The sequence below is a fragment of the Miniopterus natalensis genome, chromosome 5 (assembly GCF_054644295.1).
Source record: "Miniopterus natalensis isolate mMinNat1 chromosome 5, mMinNat1.hap1, whole genome shotgun sequence".
In the NCBI taxonomy this organism is placed as follows: domain Eukaryota; kingdom Metazoa; phylum Chordata; class Mammalia; order Chiroptera; family Miniopteridae; genus Miniopterus; species Miniopterus natalensis.
Window position 1 is genome coordinate 73593144 of NC_142085.1, and position 7419 is coordinate 73600562.

At 41.4% G+C, this 7419-nt stretch overlaps 1 pseudogene; it reads left to right on the top strand.

Annotated features, from left to right (window-relative positions):
- The first annotated feature begins 2716 nt into the window (after window positions 1–2716).
- Window positions 2717–4651, top strand: LOC107530949 (annexin A6 pseudogene; annotated as a pseudogene).
- The last annotated feature ends 2768 nt before the right edge of the window (window positions 4652–7419 follow it).

The following is a 7419-nucleotide window of genomic DNA, read 5'->3' on the forward strand; positions in this document are numbered from 1 at the left end:
TTATAAACTCTTGCAGAGGTTTACTTTAGAAAGTAAAGAATAACTTGCCACTACCAATTATTACACAGTAGGAAAGTTAATAAATAAAGTGGGCGGAAACATTGATGCTACTTCTTAAACATCTCTCTCTAGTGCAGTGGTTTCTCGGAGGGACCTCAGGAGGGGCTGCAGGATGCAAGGGGAAGGGGAGGCAGAGTGACTCAAATATTCCACATCCATCAGTTCTGCAGTTGTTTGTTTTATATTGTAGGTTCACATAAGATTTCATTTATGAAAAAGAGTTCCACACCACAAACAAAACAAACAAAAACACGTTTGCTTCTTCATCTGCGATGTTAAGAAGCCTCAGTTGAGACTTTCATCATTTCTTAGATTATTGTGTTCTTCTCATTGGTCTCCCTACCTGGTCTTCACTCTCCGCCCTCCACATTGCTCCCAAAGTGATGATTCTCAAATGCAAATTCAACCCTGCTGTTTGCTGCTACAGGGTGTTTATTGACTTCCTATCACCTTTCCTATAAAGTTACGCTTTATAGGATGGCACTGAGAAAACACTTCATAATCGACCTCTATTTACATCTGTCTCTCCAGCTCCATTTTCAGGATGTCTTCATTTGTTCTGTGTGCATCTGCCGTAACAAAAGACTTGCACTGCCTGTGTCCTGAGGTCGAGGATGCCTTCTGTGTAGCTAATTCAACCTTTCGGATGCAGCATCACTATAACCTCCCCCTCTTCAGTCTCCCAACACTCCACTAGTTATGAGTCCTCTTCCTCTGAGGCTCCTGTAGCAACAAAATGCATACTTCACTGACCACACATATCTCACATTATTGTAGTAATGAATATTTTGATTGTCTCCCCACTAGACTTTAAGCAAGTACCCAGTTCCCTCAAGCATTGGCCTGTACTTGGCCTTCAACCTTGTTAACAAGTACATGAATAAATATCTCCCTTTCTGGAGAGCAGATAATTAAAAGCAATAGATATTCATCTGTTCAATTCATTTGACAAGGTTTGGTCAATGAATATAAACTAAATGGCTTCTTAAGGTTTTATTTGTAGTGTCTGTTTTTTTGTTTTTTATATCTTTAGAATTTAATAGCTCTTGTAATATTTGAAAGTAGCATTTCAGAATATTAGGAAAGACTTTGACTCTAGAATATTAACAAAAATGTAAAATATAGAAAAGATATAAGACAAGAATTTGGATAGAAAACTATTCTTTAATGGAAAGTACCACTGCTGTCTTCCTGTTTCAAATGTCCTAAAGCATCACTTTCTTGTAGTGGCCCTACCACAGACAGATTTGTTAATAGCACCCATTTTCTACAAGATACAGTCCTTAGCCTGGTGTCCAGAGTTTCTGTAATCAACCCCAGATGACCTTCTCAACTATATTACTCACTAATCTTTGATACAATTTTTTTTTGGCTCACTTGGGTCTTTCCTCTCATATTTCTACTTACTCTTCTTGACTCTTGGTGGATATTTGTAGCCTGAGGACTTATATCTTCTAATTTCTGGAAAATTCTCCATCATGGCATCTTAGAATATTGTCTATCCACATTTTGTTCACATCTTTAGAATTTTTGTTAAGGCAGTTATTAGAGTTTCTGTGATTCCTAGCTTTTTAATATACTCTATTGCTTTATCTTTCTCCAACATGCTACAGAGATGTTCTGTTTTGTCTTCTAATTTATCTTTAAGTATGACTTGTCTTCTGTATAATCAATGTGCTGAAACTAAAAAAATGACTGTACTTTGACTTGGCTTTATTAGAGCTTGCTTAATTAAGCTCTAATTTTTATTTTACAGATGCAAGTTCTTTTATATTTCAAACATTGTAAACATACTTGTTCTAAACTCCCTTTCTCATTGTTCTGTATCGCTAGCCCCTCATGTCCTATGAACTGTCTTTCATACTGAGCGTGTCCTATTTTGTTTTAGGTTTTGTGTTTTCTTCAGATAACTACCCTGGGGTGATTTCCACTGCTGCGTGTATCAGTACCTTCAAGACTCACTGACACTGAATTATTTTTTGTGTTAGTTTTTCAGCCTGGTGATCTCAGAGTGCATTGGTAATGAGAATTCAGTTCCTACTGCCACATGCAGCTCAGTCTTGGGGTTATAATATCCCTAGAAGACTTCTTCACCCACAGGGTGGGGCTGCTGGCTCATTTCCAGCAGCTACCTTGGGTATGCAGGTGTTCTGCTTCCTCCCTGGTTTGTGCAGTGCTTTCTGGAGTTCTCCTGATTTTACACAGGGAGTCCGGTTCTGATTCCTGCTGTGCACACATTTTCCTGTGCCATATTCTGGCCTTGAATAACCATAGAAACCCCAGACTTTGAGACTTGTAATCTCTCCTATGTGGAGATTTTGCTTTTGAGTTCCGTTATATATGTAATATCTAATAATACTATTTGTCCCTATTTCTATATGTTTGGAAATGTTGCATTCAATTCATCTTACCTGGGAAACTGCCTACTATTTTCTGACTGTCTAAATTGGGTGGGGAGGCTCCGATAACAGGCTTCTACCCAGCGAGCTTCGCGTCTGCCCATTCGTCTGCGGGTCCACTGGTGTTCGACAAGAGGCCTCTGCCGAGCGTGTTTTCTGATGCAGAACCTGAGACCATAGCCAGACCAGCACAGGGTGCCAAGTACCACGGCTCCATTCATGACTTCCCAGACTTTAACCCCGGCCAGGATGCCAAGGCTCTGTATAATGCCATGAAGGGCTTTGGCAGTGACAGGGAGGCCATACTGGAGCTGATCACTTCCCGGAGCAATAGGCAGAGGCAGGAGATCTGCCAGTGCTCCAAGTCCCTCTATGGCAAGGACCTCATTGCAGACCTGAAGTATGAGTTGATGGGCAAGTTTGAATCACTGATTGTGGGTCTAATGAGGCCGCTTGACTACTATGATGCAAAAGAAATTAAAGACACCCTCTCGGGCATTGGCACTGATGAGAAGTGCCTCATTGAGATCTTGGCTTCCCAGACCAGTTAGCAGATCCACCAGCTGGTGGCAGCATACAAAGATGCCTACCAGCCAGACCTGGAGGCTGACATCATTGGCGATACCTCTGGCCACTTCCAGAAGATGCTTGTAGTCCTGCCCCAGGGCACCAGGGAAGAGGACAATGTAGTGAGGAAGGATTTGGCACAACAGGATGCCCAGGACCTGTATGAGGCAGGGGAACTGAAATGGGGAACAGATGAAGCCCAGTTCATTTACGTTTTGGGAAATCACATCAAGCAGCATCTTCCGTTGGTGTTTGATGAGTATTTGAAGACCATGGGGAAGTCCATTGAAGTCAGCATCAGAGCAGAGCTGTGAGAAGCTGATGTTGGCTGTGGTAAAGTGTATCCAGAGCACCACTGACTATTTTTCTGAAAGGCTGTTTAAGGCCATGAAGGGCCTGGGGACTCGGGACAACACTCTGATCCACATCATGGTCTCCCGTAGTGAGCTGGACATGCTCGACATTCAGGAGATATTCCAGACCAAGTATGAGAAGTCCCTTTACAGCATGATCAAGAATGACACCTCTGGCGAATACAAGAGGGCTCTGCTGAAGCTGTGTGGGGGAGATAATGATGATGATGACCAGTTCTTCCTGGAGGCAGCGCAGGTGGCCTATCAAATGTGGGAGCTTAGTGCAGTGGCCTGAGTAGAGCTGAATGGAACTGTGCGTTCAATCAACGACTTCAACCCTGACGCAGATGCCAAAGTGCTAAGGAAAGCCAAGAAGGGACTTGGAACTTATGAGGACACCATCATTGACATCACGTGCCGCAGCAATGCCCCGCAGCAACAGATTTGGCAGACCTTCAAGTCTCACTTCGGCAGGAACTTGATGGCTAACCTAAAGTCTGAGCTCTCTGGAGACCTGGTGAGGCTGATTCTGGGGCTAATGATGCCACTGGACCATTATGATGGCCAAGCAGTTAAAGAAGGCCATGGAGGGAGCCTGCACATATGAAAAGGCTCTCATCAAAATCCTAGCTACTCGAACCAACACTGAAATCCGGCCATCAGTGAGGCCTGTAAGGAAGACTATCACAAGTCCCTGGAGGTTGCTCTGAGCTCAGACACATCCAGCCACTTCAAAAGGATCCTGATTTCTCTGGCTACAGGGAACCGTGAGGAGGGAGGAGAAGATCGGGACGAGGCCCGGGAAGATGCCCAGGTAGCTGCTGAGATCTTGGAAATAGCAGACATGACCAGCAGTGGAGACAAAACTTCCCTGGAGACACGTTGCATGATGATCCTATGTACCCACAGCTATCCGCACCTCCGGAAATTCTTCCAGGAGTTCATCAAGATGACCAACTATGATGTGGAGGACGTCATCAAGAAGGAGATGTCTGGGGATGTCAAGGACACGTTTGTGGCCATTGTTCAAAGTGTCAAGAACAAGCCTCTCTTCTTTGCCGACAAACTTTACAAGCCCATGAAGGGTGCTGGCATGGATGAGAAGACCCTCACCGGGATCATGGTGTCCCAGAATGAGATCAACCTGCTCAACATCTGGCGGGAGTTCATTGGGAAATACAACAAGTCTCTCCACCAAGTCATTGAGGGCAGGGCGACACCTCTGGAGAATTCATGAAGGCCTTGCTGGCTATCTGTGGTGGCGAGAACTAGGGCCACCGGCTTTGGCAGGCACCTCAGCCAAGAAATGGTCATCAACACCAGCCACAGTGACCAAGCCTGATCTCTCCAGCTTCAGAGACTAAGGAAGGGGCAGGGGTGGGTTCTTTTCATCAACTGGGGTTTAGGAAAGGCTTCCACTCCCAGGGGCCACTGAAGGCCCAGCATGGTCACTCCTCACACCTGAGCAGCTGAAGAACCATAGCCATAGATTCTGTCCACCTCCACTCCCCATCCCCCCTCCATCCTCTGTCCCTGCCACAGCCCCTGCCATGGTTTGGCCATTATCAAATCCAAAAACATACTGAGCCTCTGTCTATGAAAAGAACCAAAAATTAAAAAATAAATCGGGTGGGGAACATGTGGCCTGTGGACCATATATGGCCTGTGAAATCATTTGTCTGGCCCTGACAAGCAACCAGGTGGGACTCAAAATTCAATAAATCTAGCAGCCTTTTTCATAGCTAATTTTAAGTTGATAATTTTGTATGGCCAGTGAATGATGTTATAAATATCCAAATGACCCTTGGCAGACAAAAGGTTCCCCACCACTGGTCTAAATGTACAGTTCACAGTTGCTACTGTTCTCTCAATTTGAATAATCTCTCAAAGTACCTCTGCCTGTTGCAAATTTAGTCTAACCTTACAGGATTTGAGGGTTTGATGAAGGTAAGCTTTTCTATGCTTTTTTTTCCCGCAGGGACCAAATTAACCCCTAATCAGTTCCTTTTCTGAACTCCTTTGAAATCTGTTTGATACTTAATCATATTTTGTTATAATTGCTTTCTTTTATTTGTCTTCCTGTGAAATTATAAAATTTTTGAGATTTGTGGCCATTTCTTAAGCTTCTTAGATTTCTTCATGGGATATACACAGAACTGGGCATTCAAGTAAATACATCCTAATGGAAGAATGACTGAGAAATTGAAGATACATTAGAATAAGAATAATTTTATAGTATTTTAGATTTAATTTAAAAGAATCCAAGCACCCAGAAAACAGAATTTGTTCAAATTTTGTTTTCCTTTGTATTCTGCTTAATTCAAGATTCATGAATTTACAAAGTTAAGAGAGATTTTATACAAGCTCCTAGGTGACTGACGGAGAACAGAAAGATTTTATCTCAAGCAGTATGGAATTACTATTATAGATAAAATCTTAAAGGAATATGTTTGTGCCAACAAAGGAAGCCTCCTTAAACCAGTGGGGAAATTAGCTACTTTTGTGGTTGCCTGCGTAGAATTTGGTCTTGAGTAAATTAACTAACAAACAGCTGATTCTCAGAGCTACTTTCACAAGGAAATGTTTGAGTTCCAGTTCATGGGAGCTCAGGAAGGTATGGGATGCAAATTACATTCCAACACAAACTGGCCAATCAAGCCTTGAACACTTTTGAGGTCTTTGGTTTTGCCTGTGAACATGGGAACACCCAAGGGCACCTTCAAATTAAAAATAAACACACTGTTCTAAAGAGTCCTGGATGTGTAATTTGGTTGAAATTTAAGGGATGTTTTTTTATAGTAACTGAGTCTATAAAGAAAATAAAATTCAGGTAAGGTTAAGTCCTTTCCAGTCATAAGTGTATGTAAATGACCTTCAACTTGAAATTCAAATACTTTGGGCATTTCCCAAACCCTCTTCCCCCATACTTTGTGGGTAAAACACATGGTGCAATATTTTATTTCCAGTCCGATTTTTATAACCTATTGGATGATATTACATTAATAAAAATAACATGTAACATTTATTGTGTAATTGCCGTAAGTCATGTTCTTATATATTTCACAAATATCTCAATACCAAATAACCCTATGATATCACTAGTATTATTTCCTATTTGCGGATGGAGAAAACTGAGATGCAGAAGGGTTAATTAACCTACAAAGTCACAAAGTGATCTTAAACTACTGTGAAATTCCTGCCGGCCTCCTATTCATGTTCCTACCAGGGCTCTCTTAGACAATTATATTTTATTGGTATTTGACCAAAAAAATGGGAGTGTTGTTTAACTTATCACTACCTTGTTGTAGTCTAAACTCAACTTAGAAGAAATGGTTTCAAGGCGATTTAATTCTAAAAGCATTACTGAGTACCTATTATTTGCAATTCACTGCACTTGGTAATGAACAGGAGGGAAATGCAGAAGTTCTCTTTACTAATTCTTCAGTGGAAAGAGCATTTCTGCTATAATTAGGTGACAAGACTCACTGCTTATTGTGCATGCCAATTCACTGGTGATTGTAGTTGCAATCTGGTGTCATGAAAAGAGTCACAAAACCTGTGGCTTACTTCACTTTTTATCTGTAGTTACATAAGATATATACTATAAATGCAAATTAACTTCAAATAAATAGCTCCTGTCCTTTAAAATCAGGCATGAACCAATTCTTCCCAACTCTGATATTTGGATTACTTTTCTCATGCTTACTGGTTATAAGAATTCAGTAATTATGTTCTCATTATTTAAAAGAACCTGTATCAAAAGGGAAGCTTGTAGATGTTTTTGTGTGTGAGGAGTGTTAGAGCATGTTAACATGTTTTCTATCAATCAAGTACTTTTAATGTAAATTTAAGCATTATCAAATGAACTGAAGCATGGAAAACAGGAAGTTGAGAACCTTGTGGGAATAATAATCTCATGAGTTCTCAAACTTGTTTGCGCTTTGGGATCATTTGGAAAGTTTTTAAAAACCCCAGGGATTCTGACTTAACTGGTCTGCAGTATGGCCCAGGCCAAGTGATGCTAATATTTAGCTAAGTTT